We start from the raw sequence: 25,717 nt of genomic DNA on the forward strand, positions 1-25,717 counted from the left end.
CATATACTTTGTAAGCATGTAGCGCCACAGTACAGAACTGTCTAAACTGCACTGTCAAAATATCTGACAAAAACGAATATATTTAAGTTCAGATAACTACAAGAACTATTATACTGAGCGAGACATGATAGGAAGACTTTAATATAGATGCAATATTGTCCTCACTTCCAACTGGACATAAATGTAAACGTAAGACAGCGGCAGCCTATGTACAGATAATAAGGATTACTGAAGAATGCGATACAACCCATCAGCATTAACCAATGATGTCAGAAGTTACCAGAGACGATATATTGCACAGATTTCACAGCAAAGACGAATGTTGAGAAACAAAAGAGTGCAGGACAAAGAAAACAGATAGTCGACATACATCACGTAAATTCATATTTCGAACATAATGTTAAGTATGTCGCTTCTTTGAGTCCTAGTACCCCATTCTTCAGTTGACCTGTATAGCTCAACTAAAGTATGGGATATAGGCTACATCAATTGACATGTATGAGTTGTTTCCCGAACAGCAGTTGATCTGTATAGGCTAATTGGGTAAGGGATAAAAATTTAGCGTATGTCGACTTTTTCACCTCCGCTGTCACTTCAGTTGACCTATGTAGGTCAACCAAAAAGTACGGGATACAAATTTAACAGGTGTTCCTTTTCTTCTTTTCTAATATTACTAGTGCCCTATTCTTCAACTGATACTAGTACTAAGAAAGGCGAAAAGAACGGCATACATAAAATTTGTATTCCATACTATAGCTGACCTATACAGGGTGATTCATTGATCGTGACAGGACCAAACATCTCACAAAATAAGCGTCAAACGGAAAAACTAAAAAGAAAGAAACTTGTCTAGCTTGAAGGGGGAAACCAGATGGCTATGCTAGTGGTTCTCCTTTCTCCAAACGTCTCTTTAATTTTCCTGTAGGCAGTATCTATCTTACCCCTAGCGAGATAGGCCTCTATATCCTTACATTTGTTTTCTAGCCATCCCTGCTTAGCCATTTTGCACTTCCTGTCGATCTCATTTTTGAGACGTTTGTATTCCTTTTTGCCTGCTTCATTTACTGCATTTTTATATTTTCTCCTCTCATCAATTAAATTCAATATTTCTTCTGTTACCGAAGGATTTGTACTAGCTCTCGTCTTTTTACCTACGTGATCCTCTGCTGCCTTCACTATTTCATCCCTCAAAGCTACACATTCTTCTTCTACTGTATTTCTTTCATCCATTCCTGTCAGTTGTTCCCTTATGCTCTCCCTGAAACTCTGTACAACCTCTGGTTCTTTCAGTTTATCCAGGTTCCATCTTCTTAAATTCCCACCTTTTTGCAGTTTCTTCAGTTTCAATCTACGGTTCATAACCAATAGATTGTGATCAGAGTCGACACCTGCCCCTGGAAATGTCTTACAATTTATAACCTGGTTCCTAAATCTCTGTCTTACCATTATATAATATATCTGAAATCTGTCAGTATTTCCAGGCTTCTTCCATGTATGCAACCTTCTTTTATGATTCTTGAACCAAGTGTTAGCTATGATTAAGTTGTGCTCTGTGCAAAATTCTACCAGGCGGCTTCCTCTTTCATTTCTTACCCCCAATCCATATTCACCTACTACGTTTCCTTCTCTCCCTTTTCCTACTACCGAATTCCAGTCACCCATGACTATTAAATTTTCGTCTCCCTTCACTATCTGTATAATTTCTTTTATTTCATCATACATTTCTTCAATTTCTTCGTCATCTGCAGAGCTAGTTGGCATATAAACTCCTACTACTGTAGTAGGAGTGGGCTTCGTGTCTATCTTGGCCACAATAATGCGTTCACTATGCTGTTTGTAGTAGCTTACCCGCATTCCTATTTTTTTACTCGTTATTAAACCTACTCCTGCATTACCCGTATTTGACTTTGTATTTCTAACCCTGCATTCGCCCGACCAAAAGTCTTGTTCCTCCTGCCACCGAACTTCACTAATTCCCACTATATCTAACTTTAACCCATCTATTTCCCTTTTTAAATTTTCTAACCTACCTGCCCGATGAAGGGATCTGACATTCCACGCTCCGATCCGTAGAACGCCAGTTTTCTTCCTCCTGATAACGACGTCCTCTTGACTAGTCCCCGTCCGGAGATCCGAATGGGGGACTATTTTACCTCCGGAATATTTTACCCAAGAGGACGCCATCATCATTAACCATACAGTAAAGCTGCATGCCCTCGGGAAAAATTACGTCTGTAGTTTCCCCTTGCTTTCAACCGTTCGCAGTACCAGCATAGCAAGGCCGTTTTGGTTAGTGTTACAAGGCCAGATCAGTCAATCATCCAGACTGTTGCCCCTGCAAGTACTGAAAAGGCTGCTGCCCCTCTTCAGGGACCACACGTTTGTCTGGCCTCTCAACAGATACCCCTCCGTTGTGGTTGCACCTACGGTAAGGCTATCTGTATCGCTGAGGCACGCAAGCCTCCCCACCAACGGCAAGGTCCATGGTTCAGGGGGGGGGGGGGGATTCTTAATGCAATAAATGCTCAAAATGATGTACGTAAACCTCAATGCATTTGTCAATACGTGTAACGATATTCCTCTCTACAGCGAGTAGTTCGCCTTCCGTAATGTTCGCACATGTATTGACAATGCGCTGACGCATGTTGTCAGGCGTTGTCGGTGGATCACGATAGCAAATATCCATCAACTTTCCCCACAGAAAGAAATCCGGGGACGTCAGATCCGGTGAACGTGCGGGCCACGGTATGGTGCTTCGACGGCCAATCCACCTGTCATGAAATATGCTATTCAGTACCGCTTCAACCGCACGCCAGCTATGTGCCGAACATCCATCATGTTGGAAGTACATCGCCATTGTGTCATGCAGTGAAACATCTCGTAGTAACATCGGTAGAACATTACGTAGGAAATGAGCATACAATACACCATTTAGATTGCCATCGATAAAATGGGGGCCAATTAGCCTTCCTCCCATAATGCCGCACCATACATTAACCCGCCAAGGTCACTGATGTTCCACTTGTCGCAGCCCGACGTTCAAAGTCGTCGCCATGCAATTCCTGGTGCATAGAAATATGGTACGGGTGCAATCGATGTTGATGTAGCATTCTCAACACCGACGTTTTCGAGATTCCCGATTCTCGCGCAATTTGTCTGCTACTGATGTGCGGATTAGCCGCGACAGCAGCTAAAACACCTACTTGGGCATCATCATTTGTTGCAGGTCGTGGTTGACGTTTGACATGTGGCTGAACACTTCCTGTTTCCTGAAATAACGTAACTATTCGGCGAACGGTCCGGACCCTTGAATGATGTCGTCCAGGACACCGAGCAGCATACATAGCACACGCCTGTTGGACATTTTGATCACAATAGCTATACATCAACACTATATCAACCTTTTCCACAATTGGTAAATGGTCCATTTTAGCACGAGTAACGTATCATGAAGCAAATACCATCCGCACTGGTGGAATGTTACATGATACCATGTACTTATACGTTTGTAACTATTACAGCGCCATCCATCACAAAGCGAAAAGAGTGGTCCAACTAAAACATTCATATTTCTTTACGTGCTACACGAATATGTAATAAAAAATGGGGTTCCTATTTTTAAAAAACGCTGTTGATATCCGTTTGACCTATGGCAGCGCCATGTAGCGGGCCAACCATAGCGCCAACTGGTTTCCCCCTTCAACCTAGACGAGTTTCGTTCTTTGTAGTTTCTTCGTCTGATGCTTATTTCGTGAGACGCCGTGCATCTCAAGGGGGCATATTAAACACTTATGAGAAGGTATGAAAAAAAAAACTTTTGAGTTTCCCGTTCATCAAAAAACAAAAGTCATTCTACGTGTTTATTAGTTTCAGAAATATACACGTGCCACTGTGTTACTGCTGGCACAGAACTCGACAGGAAAATATGGGTCAGCAGAGCTCGCACAGGGCATGGTCGAAGCGCCGACTCACTTTCCAAATCCGGTGCTACGGAGTCTCTTGTCTGTGACTGTGAGGCTCCGAACCAGACAATCAAGCACATTAGATATGAGCGCCACTTGCGGTCCTATCAGGGGAGTTGGAGCCACCTCATGAAAGCTGATGATACAGCTCTTATATGGATTAGCAACTCAGATACTGACATTTAGTTATTTTTGTATATAGTTTTGTCTTCCTGTATTCTTGTTATATACATATACTAATTTTATATGCCTATATTTTTACACTGCATCTGAGCCATACGAGTAAATAAAATAAATTAGTGAACGACAATGTTATTGCACCTGAGAAAGAGGTCGCTTTGGTCGGCGATATCGAGAGTAACAAGCTTTGACAGAACAGGGCTGGTAAAATTGATTCATTCGTTTTAAAGGCTCTATATTTTCCAAAGCCTTACATACAGGGTGACTATTATTGAACTGTCTGAAATAAAATCGTCATAACTTCTGAACAGTTTGGATTGAACGTTCCAACTGCTCGGTTGGCCGTGAGGCATGACGGGAATAGCCGGCCGCGCGCGGCCGAGCGGTTCTAGGCGCTACAGTCTGGAACCGCGTGACCGCTACGGTCGCAGGTTCGAATCCTGCCTCGGGCATGGATGTGTGTAATGTCCTTAGGTTAGTTAGGTTTGAGTAGTTCTAAGTTCTAGGGGACTGATGAGCTCAGAAGTTAAGTCCGATAGTGCTCAGAGCCATTTGAACCATTTTGAACCATGACGGGAAATACACTCCTGGAAATTGAAATAAGAACACCGTGAATTCATTGTCCCAGGAAGGGGAAACTTTATTGACACATTCCTGGGGTCAGATACATCACATGATCACACTGACAGAACCACAGGCACATAGACACAGGCAACAGAGCATGCACAATGTCGGCACTAGTACAGTGTATATCCACCTTTCGCAGCAATGCAGGCTGCTATTCTCCCATGGAGACGATCGTAGAGATGCTGTATGTAGTCCTGTGGAACGGCTTGCCATGCCATTTCCACCTGGCGCCTCAGTTGGACCAGCGTTCGTGCTGGACGTGCAGACCGCGTGAGACGACGCTTCATCCAGTCCCAAACATGCTCAATGGGGGGCAGATCCGGAGATCTTGCTGGCCAGGGTAGTTGACTTACACCTTCTAGAGCACGTTGGGTGGCACGGGATACATGCGGACGTGCATTGTCCTGTTGGAACAGCAAGTTCCCTTGCCGGTCTAGGAATGGTAGAACGATGGGTTCGATGACGGTTTGGATGTACCGTGCACTATTCAGTGTCCCCTCGACGATCACCAGTGGTGTACGGCCAGTGTAGGAGATCGCTCCCCACACCATGATGCCGGGTGTTGGCCCTGTGTGCCTCGGTCGTATGCAGTCCTGATTGTGGCGCTCACCTGCACGGCGCCAAACACGCATACGACCATCATTGGCACTAAGGCAGAAGCGACTCTCATCGCTGAAGACGACACGTCTCCATTCGTCCCTCCATTCACGCCTGTCGCGACACCACTGGAGGCGGGCTGCACGATGTTGGGGCGTGAGCGGAAGACGGCCTAACGGTGTGCGGGACCGTAGCCCAGCTTCATGGAGACGGTTGCGAATGGTCCTCGCCGATACCCCAGGAGCAACAGTGTCCCTAATTTGCTGGGAAGTGGCGGTGCGGTCCCCTACGGCACTGCGTAGGATCCTACGGTCTTGGCGTGCATCCGTGCGTCGCTGCGGTCCGGTCCCAGGTCGACGGGCACGTGCACCTACCGCCGACCACTGGCGACAACATCGATGTACTGTGGAGACCTCACGCCCCACGTGTTGAGCAATTCGGCGGTACGTCCACCCGGCCTCCCGCATGCCCACTATACGCCCTCGCTCAAAGTCCGTCAACTGCACATACGGTTCACGTCCACGCTGTCGCGGCATGCTACCAGTGTTAAAGACTGCGATGGAGCTCCGTATGCCATGGCAAACTGGCTGACACTGACGGCGGCGGTGCACAAATGCTGCGCAGCTAGCGCCATTCGACGGCCAACACCGCGGTTCCCGGTGTGTCCGCTGTGCCGTGCGTGTGATCATTGCTTGTACAGCTCTCTCGCAGTGTCCGGAGCAAGTATGGTGGGTCTGACACACCGGCGTCAATGTGTTCTTTTTTCCACTTCCAGGAGTGTAGTATGCGCATGCATGGTTTAGCGACGGAGCCCACTTTAGTCTGGATGGGTCCGTCAATAAGCAAAATTTGCGCATTTGGGGAATTGAAAAATCCACATTTCGCCATCGAGAAGTCTCTTCGCCCCCAATAGATGAGTGTGCGGTGTGCAATGTCCCGTCACGGAAGAGTCGTTGCGATATTCCTTGATAACACGGTGACTACCGAACGGTACGTGAAGATATTGGAAGATTATTTTTGTTTTATTTTAATTTACGCGTCAAGTTCCGTAAGACCAAACTGAGGACCAAACCTCCAAGGTCATGGAACGTGTCAGTACATGAAATTACAACATAAAAGTAATAACAGATAAAATAAAATGTTCATGAATCCAAAAAAGTAAAGCCAGAAGTTTAAGTGAACGCAATCAACAATATAACATAAAAATCAGCTTAATTTTTCAATGAACTCCTCGACAGTATAGAAGGAATGACCGTGAGGAAACTCTTCAGTTTCGACTTGAAAGCGCGTAGATTTCTGCTAAGATTTTTGAATTCTTGTGGTAGCTTATTGACTATGGAGGCAGCAGTATACTGCATACCTTTCTGCACAAAAGTTAAAAAAGTGCGTTCCAAATGCAGACTGGATTTGGCTCTGAGCACTATGGGACTCAACTGCTGTGGTCATAAGTCCCCTAGAACTTAGAACTACTTAAACCTAACTAACCTAAGGACAGCACACAACACCCAGCCATCACGAGGCAGAGAAAATCCCTGACCCCGCCGGGAATCGAACCCGGGAACCCGGGCGTGGGAAGCGAGAACGCTACCGCACGACCACGAGATGCGGGCAGACTGGATTTCTGCCGACTGTTAACTGAGTGAAAGCTGCTAAATATTGGGAATAAGTTGATATTTTTAACAAGAAATGACAGTAAAGAATATATATAGTGAGAGAGTAATGTCAAAATTTTCAGACTACTGAATTGGGGTTGACAAGAGGTTCGCGAACTTACACCACTTATTGCCCGAACTTCCCGTTTCTGAGCCAAAAATACCATTTTAGAATGGGAAGAGTTACTCCAGAATATAATACCATACGATATAAGTGAGTGAAAATAAGCAAAGCAGACTAATTTTCGTGTCGAACTATCGCTTACTTCAGATGCCGTTCAAATAGTAAAAATGGCAGCGTTAAGTCTTTGAGCAAGGCCGGCCGTTGTGGTCGAGCGTTTCTAGGCGCTTCAGTCTGGAACCGCGCGACTGCTACGGTCGCAGGTTCGAATCCTGCCTCGGGCATGGATGTGTGTGATGTCCTTAGGTTAGTTAGCTTTAAGTAGTTCTAAGTCTAGGGGACTGATGACCTCAGATGTTAAGTCCCATATTGCTTAGAGCCATTTGAACCATTTCTTTGAACAAGATCCTGAACGTGGGCTTTCCACGACAGTTTACTATCTAAACACCTAGAAATCTGAACTGTTCAGGTTGGCTAATCATATGCCCATTGTGGCGCTAGGCATATTTTTTGGTTTAACTAAGGCGTTTCATACCCGTTATCCAAAGTGACCCTGATTTCGGCAGGAAGTGGTTCATGCAAGACGGAGCTCGACCCCATCGATGCAGGAGATTGACGTCCTGGAGGAACAGCTTGAGGACCACATTCTAGCTGTGAGGTAACCAGAGACACTGGTGTGGGCCTCGATTGGCCGCCATATTCTCCAGATCTGAATACATGCAAATCCGTATTGTGGAGCTATATTAAAGCCATAGTGAAATTGGAACGTCACTGTTGCCATCACTCCCGGGGCAACAACACGAAGTAACCACAGCGAGCCACTCGAGGCGAAACACATGGACTGGTAAGGACGGCGTGCTTGAGAGTCGTTCCAGCTGAGATTCGGCTTTTCCAGACTATTCGAGAAGCTTCTTTGGTAAGAGATGATAGTTGGGAAGACTTTCAGCAACAACAGGGCAAAACAACACTGCCAGAAGCCCCTGAGAAAGCTGTGTATAGGCGCCTAGCACACAGAGTCAAGTCAGTCAGAGTAATATTTGAAGATCTTCTGTGCAGTTAGGGAGGTAGGAGATGAGATACTGGCGCAAGTAAAGCTGTGAGCACAGCTCGTGCGTCGTCTATGGGTAGTTCAGGTGCTGAGCACTTTTCCACAAAAAGGAAACACCCCAAGCTCGAGTCTCGGTCCGACACACAATTTTAATTAGTTCATTGTATTAAAGATGGTATAATACAACATACACTGAAGCGCCAAAGAAACTAGTATAGGCACGCGTATTCAAATACGGAGATATGTAAACGGGCAGAATATGTCGCTGCGGTCGGCAACGTCTATATAAGACAAGTGTCTGTCGCAGTTATTAGCTCGTTACTGCTGTTGCAATGGCAGGTTATCAAGATTTAAGTGAGTTTCATCGTGGTGTTATAGTCGGCGCACGAGCGATGGGACACAGCATCTCCGAGGTAGCGATGAAGTGGGCATTTTCCCGTACGATCATTTCACGAGTGTACCGTGAATATCAGGAATCCTGTAAAACATCAAATTTCCGACATAGCTGCGGCCGGAAAAAGATCCTCAAGAATGAGACCAACGACGAATGGAGAGAATCGTTCAAGATGACAGAAGTGCAACCTTTCCGCAAATTGCTGCAGATTTCAATGCTGGGTCATCAACAAGTGTCAGCGTGCAAACCATTCAACGAATCATCATCGATATGGGCTTTTGGAGCTGAAGGCCCACTCGTGTACCCTTCATGACTGCATTACACAAAGCCCTACGCCTCGGTTGAGCCCATCAACATCGACATTCGACTGTTGCACTGGAAGCATATTGCCTGGTCAGGCGAATGTCGTGCAAATTATATCGAGCAGATGGACGTGTACGGGTATGGAGACAACCTCATGAATCCATGGATCCCGCATGTCAGCAGGGGACTGTTCAAGCTGGTGGACGCTCTGTAATGGTATGGGGCGTGTGCAGTTGGAGTGATATGAGATCCTTGATACATCCAGATACGACTCTTGACAGGTGACATGTACGTAAGCATCCTGTCTGATCACCTGCATCCATTCATGTCGATTGTGCATTCCGACGCTCTTGGGCAATTCCAGCAGGACAATGCGTCATCCCCCACGTTTAGTCTTGCTACAGAGTGGCTTCAGGAACACTCTTCTCAGTTTAAACACTTCCGCTGGCCACCAAACTCCTCAGATGTATTGATATGTCAAAAATAACCGTCAACTTTTCTAACGTCGACGTCAGAGGAATTCTTGACCATACCTGTTCTTGGTATGTGAGTATGAAACAATAAGCTAAACTGACACTGTTTGCTGATGATACAAGCATCATTATCAATCCAGTAAAATAAACTTCAATATAAAATGATTCAAATAACGTCTCTGGAAAAGTTATTGACTGGTTTTCTACGAAAGGGCTTGCTCTGAACTTTGAGAAAATACAATACATCCAATTTTCTACTGCAAAGGGTACAGTTCCTCCAATAAATATAACATATCAACAACCAGGGTAGGACATACTAAGTTTTGGGTGTACATATAGATGAGAATCTTAATTGGAAAATTCATGTTTTAGATCTTCTAAAGCGACTAGGTTCAGCAACTTTTGCAATCAGAATAATTGCTCTTTTTGAGGATATAGATATTGGCAAGCTAACGTACTTTGCATACTTTCACTCTCTGATGTCATACGGAATAATATTTTGCGGTAACTCAACACTTAGGCAAAAAGTATTCACTGCTCAAAAGAAAGTGGTTAGAATAATGTGTAGAGCTCATAGTCACTCATCTTGTAAGTATCTCTGTAAATGGGTTAGGAATCATTACAACAGCCTCACACTACATTTACTCAGTAATGAAATTTGTTCTCAACAACACGGACCAGTTTAAAAACCACAGCCACATTCAGGATTATAATTCCAGAAGAAAGAAAGACTTAATGGATCCTCTACTTAACATATCTTTGGCACAGAAAGCGGTAAAATAAGCTGCTCTAAAACTTTTCGATAAATATACCAGATGAAATAAAATCTCTGACAGACAGCAGTAACAGTTTTTTTAAAATAAATTGAAATCATATCTCCCTGACAACTCCTTCTATACCATAGATTAATTCTTGATTACGAATGAATAAATCTACAGGTATAGTACATGCATTTTGTGCCATTTAAGGGAGTGGGGTAGACAATACAAATTTTAAGCTTAAAATGGTTCAAATGGCTCTAAGCACTATGGGACTTAACAGCTGAGGTCATCAGTCCCCTAGAACTTAGAACTACTTAACCCTAACTAACCTAAGGACATCACACACATCCATGCCCCAGGCAGGACTCGAACCTGCGACCGAAGCAGCAGCGCGGTTCCGGACTGAAGCGCCTAGAACAGCTCGGCCACACCGGCCAGATAAGCTCTTTTTTTTTTTAAAAAAAAAAAAAGAAAAATACCTTCATTCATGTGTACATTTCTTACGCACTTGATACGTTCCACATCATAACGGCTACCGTAAGATTGATCAATGGAACACGTAACTAACATACACACTACACGGCACGTCAACGTTGAAACAACGTCGAGACGTTACAGCTGGTTCATAAAATACTCAGCAGAGACACTATTTCCTAATGCATGGTAGATCGTCATAAAAAGCCAAAATTTAGTTTAAAGCAGTTTGCAATGATTACTGTTGCACTTGATGATAAGAAACATACAGCAAAAAGTCAGTGCTAGAAAACTGTTAAAAAACCGACACTGCGAAGGAGAGCTCTACGCTCTTTATAAGGAACTGGAAGAGGAGGAATCATCGTTCTATAAATATTTTAGAATGTCTGATCAACAGTTTATCTGTTAAGCAAGACACAAATAAAAATTACGAAGCGAAATTCAAATTTTGGCGTCCAATATCACCTCGACAAAAGCTGATGTTTTGAGACAAGAAGAGAATAGAAGCTTTCGAAATGTGGTGCTACAGGAGAATGCTGAAGATTAGATTGGTTCAAATGGCTCTAAGCACTATGCGACTTAACTTCTAAGGTCATCAGTCGCCTAGAACTTAGAACTACTTAAACCTAACTAACCTAAGGACATCACACACACCCATGCCCAAGGCAGGATTCGAACCTGCGACCGTAGCGGTCGCTCGGTTCCAGACAGCAGCGCCTAGAACCGCACGGCCACTCCGGCCGGCTGAAGGTTAGAAGGGTAGATCACATAACTAATGAGGAGGTATTGAATAGAATTGGGGATAAGAGTAGTTTCTGGCACGACAAGAAGAAGGGACCGGTTGGTAGGACATGTTCTGAGGCATCAAGGGATCACAAATTTAGCATTGGAGGGCAGCGTGCAGGGTAAAAATCGTAGGGGGAGACCAAGAGACGCAGAAGTTTCAGAAGAATGTAGGATGTAGTAAGTACTGGGAGATGAAGAAGCTTGCACAGGATAGGGTAGCATGGAGAGCTGCATCAAACCAGTCTCTGGACTGAAGACCACAACAACAACAACAACAACATATCAATATAGGGCGTTTTGTAAGCTTGAGCTATGTCTACGAATATCTCTGGTACCGGCTGTTCTTCGTTAAATTATTACGAATCTTATTTTAAACTTCTGCATGCCGCATCAGCTTTACTCCCGGTTCTTTTCGCTATTCCACTGGAAAAATCATGCTTTAAGCACGTTGGACTAGAAACGTATCGTTATTTTGTAATGTATTTCTTCCGTGTGTCAAATAAAATACGTTAACTTAGCATTGTCTTCCAGTACATATTAAGACCTTTTTGCAATAGCAGTCAGTGCGGAATACTTTCGTTTAGTTCACACTTTGTACTTAACAGTTGCTCGTCAGGAAGGCTACAGTATGGCCTGTTGAAGCGTTCTTGCGCAGAAACCTTGACGTGACGCTGAAGTGACCTGTCGATGACGTTCCGGTGACGGCGTGTGTGAATATCTATCATTTGTACTACAGAGGAGAATCTTTCGACGTGAAGGTGCCGATGCGGCAAGTGTGAATCTACCTTTAGAGTTATCATTGACGCGGTGGATGGGACAGCGTCTTGGCGACATAAGACGGGTACTGTGTTGCGCAGGGAGGGCGGCAAGTGTGAATCTACCTTTAGAGTTATCATTGACGCGGTGGATGGGACAGCGTCATGGCGACATAAGACGGGTACAGTGTTGCGCTGGGAGGGCGGTGGGGTGGGGAGAGAAGGCTGTTCTGTCTGGCCCTGCAGACGCCAGACGGTTGAATGGGCCGAGGGGAAGAGGCAGGGAGGGGGGGTTACGTGGACAGGAATGCAGTTACGTCTGGACTGCGAGACGCTGCAAGGCCGATGCACCGCCATATCGAGCGTCTAGGAGGGCGGGGTGACGGGGGGGAGGGGGCAACTGTCTGGTGTCTGGCGTGACGTCAGAGTGGTGCGCAAGTGCAGCTGCATACAGTCTGCGCCACCTCCTGCACCCATCTGGTGCCCTGGCCATTCGGGAGCCCGCGGGATGGGAGAGACACAGAGGAGCAGCAGAATTGTCATCGGTCATGGATTAATTTCTGGTATACCGATAGCGCACAGAAGTGTGTTGAAACTGTGGTGTCACCGCCAGACACCACACTTGCTAGGTGGTAGCCTTTTAAATCGGACCCGCGTGTCGCCACTGTCAGTGATCGCAGACCGAGCGCCACCACACGGCAGGTCTAGAGAGACTGCCTAGCACTCGCCCCATTTGTACAGCCGACTTTGCTAGCGACGCTACACTGACAAATACGCTCTCATTTGCCGAGACGATAGTGAATTGCTACGACCTAGCAAGGCGCCATCACCAAGTTATATTGAGATGATAATACTGTATCAACAAGACCAACGTTCACCAATTGTGGATTAAAGTTAAGTATTCCAGCAGCTACGTACTTTTCTTTATAGCATTCATTACGTATCCTGTTTCAGACCTCACGCCAGCCTCCGTGAGTTTAAGCGCGTGCCTTTCGGCTTCCTCTCATTGTGTCTAGACTGTCTTGTCTAGACACAACAGAAACATTTGCTGTTCATGTTGTATATTAATTAACAGTAACCTCAGACCTTTCGCAGATGATACAGTTGTCTAGAACGCAGTAGAGTCTGAACGAAGCTGTACAAATATTCAGTGAGATGACATTGATAAGATTACAAAATGGTGCAAAAATAGGCAACTTCCATTAAATATTCAATGTTCAAAAACGCAAAATTTGTGCACTTCAAGGAAACGAAAAGACGTAGCATACTATGAACATATCAGTGAGTCACAGGTGTAACCGGTAACTCATACAAATACCTGGGTGTAATTCGTAGCTGGGACGTGAAATGCTCGCGAAATGCTCAGTGGTGAGCAGCCTTATTGGTAGAATACTAAGAAAATGCAGTCAGTCGACAATGGGAGATACTAACAAATCACTCGTGCGATACATTCTCCAATATTTCTCAAATGTGTGGGATCCATACCAAGTAGCACGAGCAGGGGATATATAGAACGTATAAAGAGAAGGGCAGAACGAATTTGCTACAGGTGTCTGATAGTGGGAGAATGTCGCAGAGATTTTGAAAGAACTGAACTGGCAGGCTCTTGAAGACAGACGGAAACTATCCTATCGCGAATAAGTCTACTGACAAAGTTTCAATATATAGGGCTGTTCCAAAAGTAAGGCGAGTTTTCAAATTGCGCAGGCAACGTACAATCGATTATCGATAACTTTTTTTGTTATGTTGGAACATATGTCCCGAACATATGTTCACAGCTTCAAGTGTACAGCATACTTCGATTGTTTTTGACAAAGTAGTTTATCCTGTAGTGAAATAGAAGTGGATAGTTGCTGTGAATTATTATGGGTGGAGGTTATACTCAACAACCGAGCTAGGTTAATAATTGGCTCCTTTTACCGACCTCCCGACTCAGCAGCATTAGTAGCAGAACAACTAAATTCATATAAATTTCCTCAGCATGTTACAGTCTTAGGTGGAGATTTCAATTTACCAGATATAGACTGGGACACTCAGATGTTTAGGAAGGGTGGTAGGGACAGAGCATCGAGTGACATTATACTGAGTGCACTATCCGAAAATTAGCTCGAGCAATTAAACAGAGAACCGACTCGTGGAGATAACATCTTGGACCTACTGATAAAAAACGAACCCGAACTTTTCGATTCTGTGAGCGCAGAACAGGGATTCAGTGATCATAAGGCCGTTGCAGCATTCCTGAATATGGAAGTAAATAGGAATATAAAAAAAAGGGAGGAAGGTTCAGATGGCTCTGAGCACTATGGGACTTAACTTCTCAGGTCATCAGTCCCCTAGAACTTAGAACTACTTAAACCTAACTAACCTAAGGACATCACACACAACCATGCCCGAGGCAGGATTCGAACCTGCGACCGCAGCGGTCGCGCGGTTTCAGACTGTAGCGCCTAGAACCGCTCGGCTACTCCGGCCTGCAGGGAGGAAGGTTTATCTGTTTAGCAAGAGTAATAGGAGGCAGATTTCAGTCTACCTAACAGATCAAAACGAAAATTTCTGTTCCGACACTGACTATGTTAAGTGTTTATGGAAAAAGTTCAAGGCAATCGTAAAATGCGTTTTAGACAGGTATGTGCCGAGTAAAACAGTGAGGGACGGGAAAAACCCACCGTGATTCAACAACAAAGTTAGAAAACTACTGCGAAAGCAAAGAGAGCTTCACTGCAAATTTAAACGCAGCCAAAACCTCTCAGACAAACAGAAGTTAAACGATGTCAAATTTAGCGTAACGAGGGCTATGCGTGAAGCATTCAGTGAATTCGAAAGTAAAATTCTATGTACCGACTTGACAGAAAATCCTACGAAGTTCTGATCTTACGTTAAATCGGTAAGTGGATCGAAACAGCATATCCAGACACTCTGGGATGATAATGGCATTGAAACAGAGGATGACACGCGTAAAGCTGAAATACTAAACAGCTTTTTCCGGAGCTGTTTCACAGAGGAAGACCGCACTGCAGTTCCTTCTTTAAATCCTCGCACGAACGAAAAAATAGCTGACATCGAGATAAGTGTCCAAGGAATAGAAAAGCAACTGCAATCACTCAACAGAGGAAAGTCCACTGGACCTGACGGGATACCAATTCGATTCTACACAGATTACGCGAATGAACTTGCCCCCCTTCTAACAGCCGTGTACCGCAAGTCTCTAGAGGAACGGAAGGTTCCAAGTGATTCGAAAAGAGCACAGGTAGTTCCAGTTTTCAAGAAGGGTCGTCGAGCAGCTGCGCAAAACTATAGGCCTACATCTCTGACATCGATCTGTTGTAGAATTTTAGAGCATGTTTTTTGCTCGCATATCATTTCTGGAAACCGAGAATCTACTCTGTAGGAATCAACATGGATTCTGGAAACAGCGATCGTGTGAGACCCAACTCTTTTTTTTTTTTTTTTTTCATGAGACCCAGAAAATAATAGATACAGGCTCCCAGGTAGATGCCATTTTCCTTGACTTCCCGAAGGCGTTCGATACCGTTCCGCACTGTCGCCTGATAAAGTAAGAGCCTACGGAATATCAGACCAGCTGTGTGGCTGGATTGAAGAGTTTTTAGCAAACAGAACACAGCATGTTGTTCTTAATGGAGAGACGTCTACAGACGTTAAAGTAACCTCTGGCGTCCCACAGGGGAATGTTATGGGACCATTGCTTTTCATAATACGTATAAATGACCTTGTAGATAGTGTTGGAAGTTCCATGCGGCTTTCCGCGGATGATGCTGCAGTATACAGAGAAGTTGCAGCATTAGAAAATTGCAGCGAAATGCAGGAAGATCTGCAGCGGACAGGCAATTGGTGTAGGGAGTGGCAACTGACCCTTAACATAGACAAATGTAATATATTGCGAATACTGTTAGCAGTAACTACTGTAAAATATCTGGGAGTATGCGTAGGAATGATTTGAAGTGGGATGATCATATAAAATTAATTGTTGGTAAGGCTGGTGCAAGGTTGAAATTCATTGGAAGAGTCTTTAGAAAATATAGTCCATCAACAAAGGAGGTGGCTTACAAAACACTCGTTCGACCTATTCTTGAGTATTGCTCATCAGTGTGGGATCCGTACCAGGCCGGGTTGACAGAGGAGATAGAGAAGATCCAAAGAAGAGCTGCGCCTTTCGTCACAGGGTTACTTGGTAAGCGTGATAGCGTTACGGAAATGTTTAGCAAACTCAAGTGGCATACTCTGCAAGAGAGGCGCTCTACATCGCCGTGTAGCTTGCTGTCCAGGTTTCGAGAGGGTGCGTTTCTGAATGATGTATCGAATATATTGCTTCCCCCTACTTATACCTCCCGAGGAGATCACGAACGTAAAATTGGAGAGATTCGAGCGCGCACGGAGGCTTTCCGGCAGTCGTTCTTCCCGCGAACCATACGCGACTGGAGCAGGAAAGGGAGGTAATGACAGTGGCACGTAAAGTGCCCTCCGCCATACATCACTGGGTGGCTTGCGGAGTATAAATGCAGATGTAGATGGCGCTGTAACAGTCACATGCGTATAAGTACGTAACATTCCGCCAGTGCGGACGGTATTTGCTTCGTGATACATTACCCGTGTTAAAATGGACCGTTTACCAATTGCGGAAAAGGTCGATATCGTGTTGATGTACGGCTATTGTGATCAAAATGCCCAACGGGAGTGTGCTACGTATGTTGCTCGGTATCCTGGACGACATCATCCAAGTGTCCGGACCGTTCGCCGGATAGTTACGTTATTTAAGGAAACAGGAAGTGTTCAGCCACATGTGAATCGTCAACCACGACCTGCAACAAATGATGATGCCCAAGTAGGTGTTTTAGCTGCTGTCGCGGCTAATCCGCACATCAGTAGCAGACAAATTGCGCGAGAATCGGGAATCTCAAAAACTTCGGTGTTGAGAATGCTACATCAACATCGATTGCACCCGTACCATATTTCTATGCACCAGGAATTGCATGGCGACGACTTTGAACGTCGTGTACAGTTCTGCCACTGGGCACAAGAGAAATTATGGGACGATGACAGATTTTTTGCACGCGTTCTATTTAGCGACGAAGCGTCATTCACCAACAGCGGTAACGTAAACCGGCATAATATGCACTATTGGACAACGGAAAATCCACGATGGCTGCGACAAGTGGAACATCAGTGACCTTAGCGGGTTAATGTATGGTGCGGCATTATTGGAGGAAAAATAATTGGCCCCCATTTTATCGATGGCAATGTAAATGGTGCAATGTATGCTGATTTCCTACGTAATGTTCTACCGATGTTACTACGAGATGTTTCACTGCATGACACAATGGCGATGTACTTCCAACATGATGGATGTCCGGCACATAGCTGGCGTGCGGTTGAAGCGGTATTGAATAGCATATTTCATGACAGGTGCATTGGTCGTCGAAGCGTGGCCCACACGTTCACCGGATCTGACGTCCCCGGATTCCTTTCTGTGGGGAAAGTTGAAGGATATTTGCTATCGTGATCCACCGACAACGCCTGACAACATGTGTCAGCGCATTGTCAATACATGTGCGATCATTACGGAAGGCGAACTACTCGCTGTTGAGAGGAATGTCGTTACACGTATTGCCAAATGCATTGAGGTTGACGGGCATCATTTTGAGCATTTATTTCATTAATGTAGTATTTACAGGTAATCACGCTGTAACAGCATGCGTTGTGAGAAATGATAAGTTCACAAAGGTACATGTATCACATTGGAACAACCGAAATAAAATGTTCAAACGTACCTACGTTCTGTATTTTAATTCGAAAAACGTACCTGTTACTAACAGTTCGTCTAAAATTGTGATCGATATGTTTGTGACTATTACAGCGCCATCCATCACAAAGCGAAGAAAGTGGCCCAACTAAAACATTCATATTTCTTTACGTACTACACGAATATGTAATAAAAAATGGGGGTTCCCATTTAAAAAAACGCAGTTGATATCCGTTTGACGTGTGGCAGCACCACCTGACGGACCAACCATAGCGCCATCCGGTTTCCTACTTCAAGCTAGACAAGTTTCGTTCTTTGTAGTTTTTTCGTTTGACGCTTATTTCGTGAGATATTTGGCCCGGTCACTATCAGTGGACCACCGTGTATATATCAGGCCACCGAAGTGGCCTTTCAAATAATAAACGCGAAATATGTACAGAATGACAAGTTTCTTTCATTCCGGACTAATCAGACGAACCTAAAGTTGTAATTATTAACATAAAGTAGAACAATGCTAAATGCACTCTCTTTATATCAGGCGATGCTAGGGTAATCAGATTAGGAAATGCGACACTAAAAGTCGTAGGTGACTTTTCCTACCTGGACAGCAAATTAACTGATGGTGCCTGAAGTAGAAATGGAAATAAGCGTTTGGCGTCATTGGCCGGGAGGCCCGTTGTGGGGCAGGTCCGGCCGCCTTGGTGCAGGTCGTATTACATTCGACGCCACATGGGGCGACCTGCTCGCCGGATGGGGATGAAATGATGATAAAGACAAGACAACACCCAGTCCCTGAGCGGAGAAAATCCCCGACCCAGCCGGGAATCGAACCCGGGCCCGTAGGACGGCAATCCGTCACGCTGACCACTCAGCTATCGGGGCGGACGCCTGAAGTAGAGAGGATACAAAATGCAAACTGGTTGCAGTGAACAGAGCGTTTCTCAAAAAAGGGGATTTTTTTAACACCTTAGCACACGTCCAGTCACATTAATGTATCCACCTGTCAAAAGCCATTTGAAGCGTAAGATGTGCAGGCAGAGAGGGAGTCAGTGAGGCTTTCGAAAGTACCGACAGGGATGTGGATTCACTGCCGTTGCCAGATGTGCTATGTTTCTTTGTTGAGGAGCCAGATCACGATGGTCCCACAATATTGTCGACTGCGCTTAAATTAGGGAGTTAGGTGGTCGGGGGAGTGGAGTAAACACAGACTTGTGGTCTTTGACACACTCGTACACTGCAAGATGTCACACTCTGCGTTGTCCTGCTGGTAGATGCCACTGTGCCGAGGAAAAATACTCTGTGCAGAGGAATGGACATAGTCTCCACGGATAGGTGCATATTCGCGTTGAACCAGTGTGGCTTCCAGAATGACGAGTCACCCAGAGAACATTACGAAAACATTCCCCAGACAATAATACTCCCATCTCTTGGATGGACCCTCTTGCATTGTTTTTGTTTCCAGACATTTCACGCCATACACATCAGCAGCCATCTATCTGATGGAGAGTAAAAAATATTTCATTTGTAAAGGTTGTAGTGTCTTGTACTGTAGGAGAGAAGGGAGAGAATGTTATGGGTGGCCAGTATCCCCTTTCTACAACAAAAATGCACACATGGACTGTAAGTTTAACTTAACTGGAATAGAGTCCACGTTACATGGCACAGGCTGATCAGTAATAGTCCTCTTAAAGACAATATCGGTAATTGGGCTATTGTCACAATTCTGGTCGCTATGTACTATCGTAGCTGGTAACCTGCTCTGCGAGTGGACTGACAGATGCCAAAACGGATTGTGAGTCAGTGAGCCAGTGATTGAGTGACTGAGGCCATCCGGTCAGCGGTGGCGGCCGAAATACCTGCTGTCGAGAGGGCGTTGGCGGCATGTTGCTTGTCGGTGTGTCTCTGGCCTCTCTCCTGATAGGCACGCTTGATCCAGCGCCTACTATCGATTTGCGCACTACATCTTTGCCTCCCAGTGTGCTGGCGACAGTTTACTCCAGGACAAAGGTCACCTGTCACCAACCTATCGACGGCCAGTTGCGGTATCGGCATGCGTATTTCAGGCTACGTCGCCAATTAATAGTCAGTATGGGTGTGTGAACCAGGTGCCTGTTGCTAATCTCATATGCAGCACCGTTTGCTGAACGGTCATTTAGAAGACACTGTTGGTTCATCTGGGCGGTCAATTGCTCAACAGTACACATCTCTGCAGCCATCATTCAGTCTGCCATGGCCCATGGACCACCCCAGTTGCCTCAGCGCCGATTTTGGATAGTGCCATTTTGCCTTCACAGCATATTTTAATCGCGGGAACACGCAAACAGTTTACAGATTTAGCACTTTCAGAAATGCTTCGTCCAAAAGTCAGATAATTCGCTCCATTTCTGCAGTACCACAGTGACTGCACTTTTTTCCGCATCCCCCGACGTGCTTCTACATCTATATCTACATTTATACTCCGCAAGCTACCCAACGGTGTGTGGCGGAGGGCACTTTACGTGCCACTGTAATTACCTCCCTTTCCTGTTCCAGTCGCGTATGGTTCGCGGGAAGAACGACTGTCTGAAAGCCTCCGTGCGCGCTCTAATCTCTCTAATTTTACATTCGTGATCTCCTCGGGAGGTATAAGTAGGGGGAAGCAATATATTCGATACCTCATCCAGAAACGCACCCTCTCGAAACCTGGCGAGCAATCTACACCGCGATGCAGAGCGCCTCTCTTGCAGAGTCTGCCTCTTGAGTTTATTAAACATCTCCGTAACGCTATTACGGTTACCAAATAACCCTGTGACGAAACGCGCCGCTCTTCTTTGGATCTTCTCTATCTCCTCCGTCAAACCGATCTGGTACGGATCCCACACTGATGAGCAATACTCAAGTATAGGTCGAACGAGTGTTTTGTAAGCCACCTCCTTTGTTGATGGACCACATTTTCCAAGCACTCTCCCAATGAACCTCAACCTGGTACCCGCCTTACCAACAATTAATTTTATATGATCATTCCACTTCAAATCGCTCCGCACGCATACTCCCAGATATTTTACAGAAGTAACTGCTACCAGTGTTTGTTCCGCTATCATATAATCATACAATAAAGGATCCTTCTTTCTATGTATTCGCAATACATTACATTTGTCTATGTTAAGGGTCAGTTGCCACTCCCTGCACCAAGTGCCTATCCGCAGCAGATCTTCCTGCATTTCGTTACAATTTTCTAATGCTGCAACTTCTCTGTATACTACAGGATCATCCGCGAAAAGCCGCATGGAACTTCCGACACTATCTACTAGGTCATTTATATATATTGTGAAAAGCAATGGTCCCATAACACTCCCCTGTGGCACGCCAGAGGTTACTTCAACGTCTGTAGACGTCTCTCCATTGATAACAACATGCTGTGTTCTGTTTGCTAAAAACTCTTCAATCCAGCCACACAGCTGGTCTGATATTCCGTAGGCTCTTACTTTGTTTATCAGGCGAAAGTGCGGAACTGTATCGAACGCCTTCCGGAAGTCAAGAAAAATAGCATCTACCTGGGAGCTTGTATCTAATATTTTCTGGGCCTCATGAACAAATAAAGCGAGTTGGGTCTCACACGATCGCTGTTTCCGGAATCCATGGTGATTCCTACAGAGTAGATTCTGGGTTTCCAAAAACATGATACTCGAGCAGAAAACATGTTCTAAAATTCTACAACAGATCGACGTCAGAGATATAGGTCTGTAGTTTTGCGCATCTGCTCGACGACCCTTCTTGAAGACTGGGACTACCTGTGCTCTTTTCCAATCATTTGGAACCCTCCGTTCCTCCAGAGACTTGCGGTACACGGCTGTTAGAAGGGGGGCACGTACCCTGTCAGTGCTGCCACTCGCTGTCTGTAAGTGGTTATTGCATGTTCACGCCGAACATGGACAGTGATCACAGTAACATGACCAGTCCATGTTAGGTGTGGCTCAAGCGATGGGTTGGGTGAGGAGGGTGTGACAGCGGGGCAAACCGGGTATCTACTCCTAGTGGCAATGTCACAATTTCAGGAGATGCCAAATTCATATTTTTGAAGAAAAAAAAACAACATTGTTTCACAAAGCGCCTAGCACCCAGCGCATGCTGGTCTATCGATTATTCATATGGTTTTGAAATGCATTCCTGTTGGTTTTTGAACAAATTCTAAGTTGATTTTTGAACGAATCAAATCATAAGCTGAATTTCGAATGCGTGCATAGTCTACGTGATGTCTCTGCCACTGCAGTCCCCGTCGCATCTACACTCCTGGAAATTGAAATAAGAACACCGTGAATTCATTGTCCCAGGAAGGGGAAACTTTATTGACACATTCCTGGGGTCAGATACATCACATGATCACACTGACAGAACCACAGGCACATAGACACAGGCAACAGAGCATGCACAATGTCGGCACTAGTACAGTGTATATCCACCTTTCGCAGCAATGCAGGCTGCTATTCTCCCATGGAGACGATCGTAGAGATGCTGGATGTAGTCCTGTGGAATGGCTTGCCATGCCATTTCCACCTGGCGCCTCAGTTGGACCAGCGTTCGTGCTGGACGTGCAGACCGCGTGAGACGACGCTTCATCCAGTCCCAAACATGCTCAATGGGGGACAGATCCGGAGATCTTGCTGGCCAGGGTAGTTGACTTACACCTTCTAGAGCACGTTGGGTGGCACGGGATACATGCGGACGTGCATTGTCCTGTTGGAACAGCAAGTTCCCTTGCCAGTCTAGGAATGGTAGAACGATGGGTTCGATGACGGTTTGGATGTACCGTGCACTATTCAGTGTCCCCTCGACGATCACCAGTGGTGTACGGCCAGTGTAGGAGATCGCTCCCCACACCATGATGCCGGGTGTTGGCCCTGTGTGCCTCGGTCGTATGCAGTCCTGATTGTGGCGCTCACCTGCACGGCGCCAAACACGCATGCGACCATCATTGGCACCAAGGCAGAAGCGACTCTCATCGCTGAAGACGACACGTCTCCATTCGTCCCTCCATTCACGCCTGTCGCGACACCACTGGAGGCGGGCTGCACGATGTTGGGGCGTGAGCGGAAGACGGCGTAACGGTGTGCGGGACCGTAGCCCAGCTTCATGGAGACGGTTGCGAATGATCCTCGCCGATACCCCAGGAGCAACAGTGTTCCTAATTTGCTGGGAAGTGGCGGTGCGGTCCCCTACGGCACTGCGCAGGATCCTACGGTCTTGGCGTGCATCCGTGCGTCGCTGCGGTCCGGTCCCAGGTCGACGGGCACGTGCACCTTCCGCCGACCATGTACTGTGGAGACCTCACGCCCCACGTGTTGAGCAATTCGGCGGTACGTCCACCCGGCCTCCCGCATGCCCACTATATGCCCTCGCTCAAAGTCCGTCAACTGCACATACGGTTCACGTCCACGCTGTCGCGGCATGCTACCAGTGTTAAAGACTGCGATGGAGCTCCGTATGCCATGGCAAATTGGCTGACACTGACGGCGGCGGTGCACAAATGCTGCGCAGCTAGCGCCATTCGACGGCCAACACCGCGGTTCCTGGTGTGTCCGCTGTGCCGTGCGTGTGATCATTGCTTGTACAGCCCTCTCGCAGTGTCCGGAGCAAGTATGGTGGGTCTGACACACCGGTGTCAATGTGTTCTTTTTTCCATTTCCAGGAGTGTAGAATAAAAAAACTTACCCACAGACAAAAGGGGAATGCCAATCGCTGTTTGTTGATGTGGTTGACCTGGTGTGCGAATGAAAACTTTGTTATAATTATTAGGGAAATCCATAGATTCAGACTACCAGCATGGAAATAAACGACTAACAGAAATAACAGACAAGAAATATTACGTGTTATCTTCTCGGTCTACCCAAGAAAATGCAGTTTTGGCAAATAATTTTTGTCACATCCCTACACTACCAAGGGCCAGTTATACAGTCCCCGGTTCGCAGCCGCGTAAATTCTATTCTCGGAACAGCGTGGCAAATGTGTTGTACGAGGGGTGGAACATTAATAGCGGCAACTATTTATTTACAGTTCGTACAAAATAGATACGTGTTTCAAAGTTTTACTGACTTTCAGAGTAGTGACCATCATTGTGTATAACCCGTTGCCGTTGATGTGGAAGTCGTAGGATACTCTTAGCAGTGCCAGTTGTGTTGACAGTTCGAGCAGCGCGGACTATTGCCCGACGAATTTGGAGCAGTTCTGAAGCGAATGCCATGAAGTGTTTCCTTCAGTTTAGAAACAGAGTTGAACTCACGATGGCTTAAGTCAGGGGAGTGCAGTAGGTGGTATAGCACTTAGCAGCCCCGTCAGTGAAACAAATCAGTAACAGCTTGCAATGTACGTGCTTGAGTACCTGCAAAATGATGGTCAGGTCCTACAGAAAGTGTCATTACTTCCGTCTCTAAGCTGGTCGTAGGTTGTCTTCCAAGAATGAACAGCGTAGAGACATAAGTGATGACACTTTCTGCACGACCTGACCATCATTTTGCAGGAGAATGCTCAAGCACGTACAGTGCAACCTGTTACTGATTTGTTTGACTGATGGGGCTGCTATGTGCTATACCATCTACTGACTTCCCCTGACTTAAGCCCTCGTGAGTTCAACTCGATTTCTAAACTGAAGGAAACACTTCACTGCATTCGCTTCAGAACTGCTACAAATTCGTCGGGCAATAGACCGCGCCGCTCGAACTGTCAACACAACTGGCATTGCTAAGAGTATCCTACGACTTCCACATCGCTGGCAACGGGTTATACACAATGCTGGTGATTACTTTGAAGGCCAGTAAAACTCTGAAACTCGTATCTATTTTGTACGAGCTGTAAATAAATAGTTGCCACTACTAAAGTTCCAACCCCCGTACGAACAAGCGGTAACGCCCAACCGGAGAATAAACGCGGTATAACTGAACTGCTGATTCTGGCAGGGTTAGTGAAGTTACCTGGAGAATAAGTTTTGACAATGGCAGGAATAGTTGCAGAATTAGTGAAGACACGGTTGCCTGTTAGATTGAGGAAGGAGAAGAAATGCGGACATAACACAAATTATGTGGAAGAATATGACGATTCCAAATTTATATGAATGTTTCGTACTACTAATTTTCGGTCTCATGCTTTAGAAACTGGAGCGTATGAATGAAATGTGAAACTATTTCCTAACACAAAACTTTTAGGTTGTAATAGGCCTAATACGTATTTGATATTGGTACATTGCGAATTATATTCTGTCGTGTTATTTATGTAAATGACCATTTATGACAAAAAAGTCTCGTTTGTTTGGCTTGTGTTACAATTGCTGCAATGTTAGAAAGACCTGTTTCGTTTACTCCAGCAGACAGTGCCAAAATACAGGTAATCAGGGAAACCACACTAGTCTTGGGTACTATACATATCAACAAGTTTTTCAGTATTAGTCAACGACATTTTCATTTTTCATGCAGCAAAAGCGTTTGAGGAACTTTGATGAGGAAATAGATTCTTTCGCAGAAAGGGAAGCACATCTTGTAAAGCCGTAGCAAGACTAGATAGAAAAAAATGCTGGGATGGAAGAAATGTGTACTATCTGGCTTGTCTCTGGATTTTACTGGTTTGATGTTTCCTATATTTAATTTTATCTCACGCAAAGTGAGCTAATAAGCAATAAATAGTGCAGATTTTCTGAAGAGTTGATATTATCCAGGTTACAAATAATACCACCCAGTATTAATTGTGAGTTTTTTTCAGGGGTGTAGGGTTCAGACCATCCAACTGGGAGCAGAAGAGGCACAACAGGACATTTTAATTTCCACTGTCCCGAATGTAGGTTTGATGGCTTCCATTACGAA

The sequence above is a fragment of the Schistocerca piceifrons genome, chromosome 10, assembly GCF_021461385.2.
Source record: "Schistocerca piceifrons isolate TAMUIC-IGC-003096 chromosome 10, iqSchPice1.1, whole genome shotgun sequence".
Classification (NCBI taxonomy): domain Eukaryota; kingdom Metazoa; phylum Arthropoda; class Insecta; order Orthoptera; family Acrididae; genus Schistocerca; species Schistocerca piceifrons.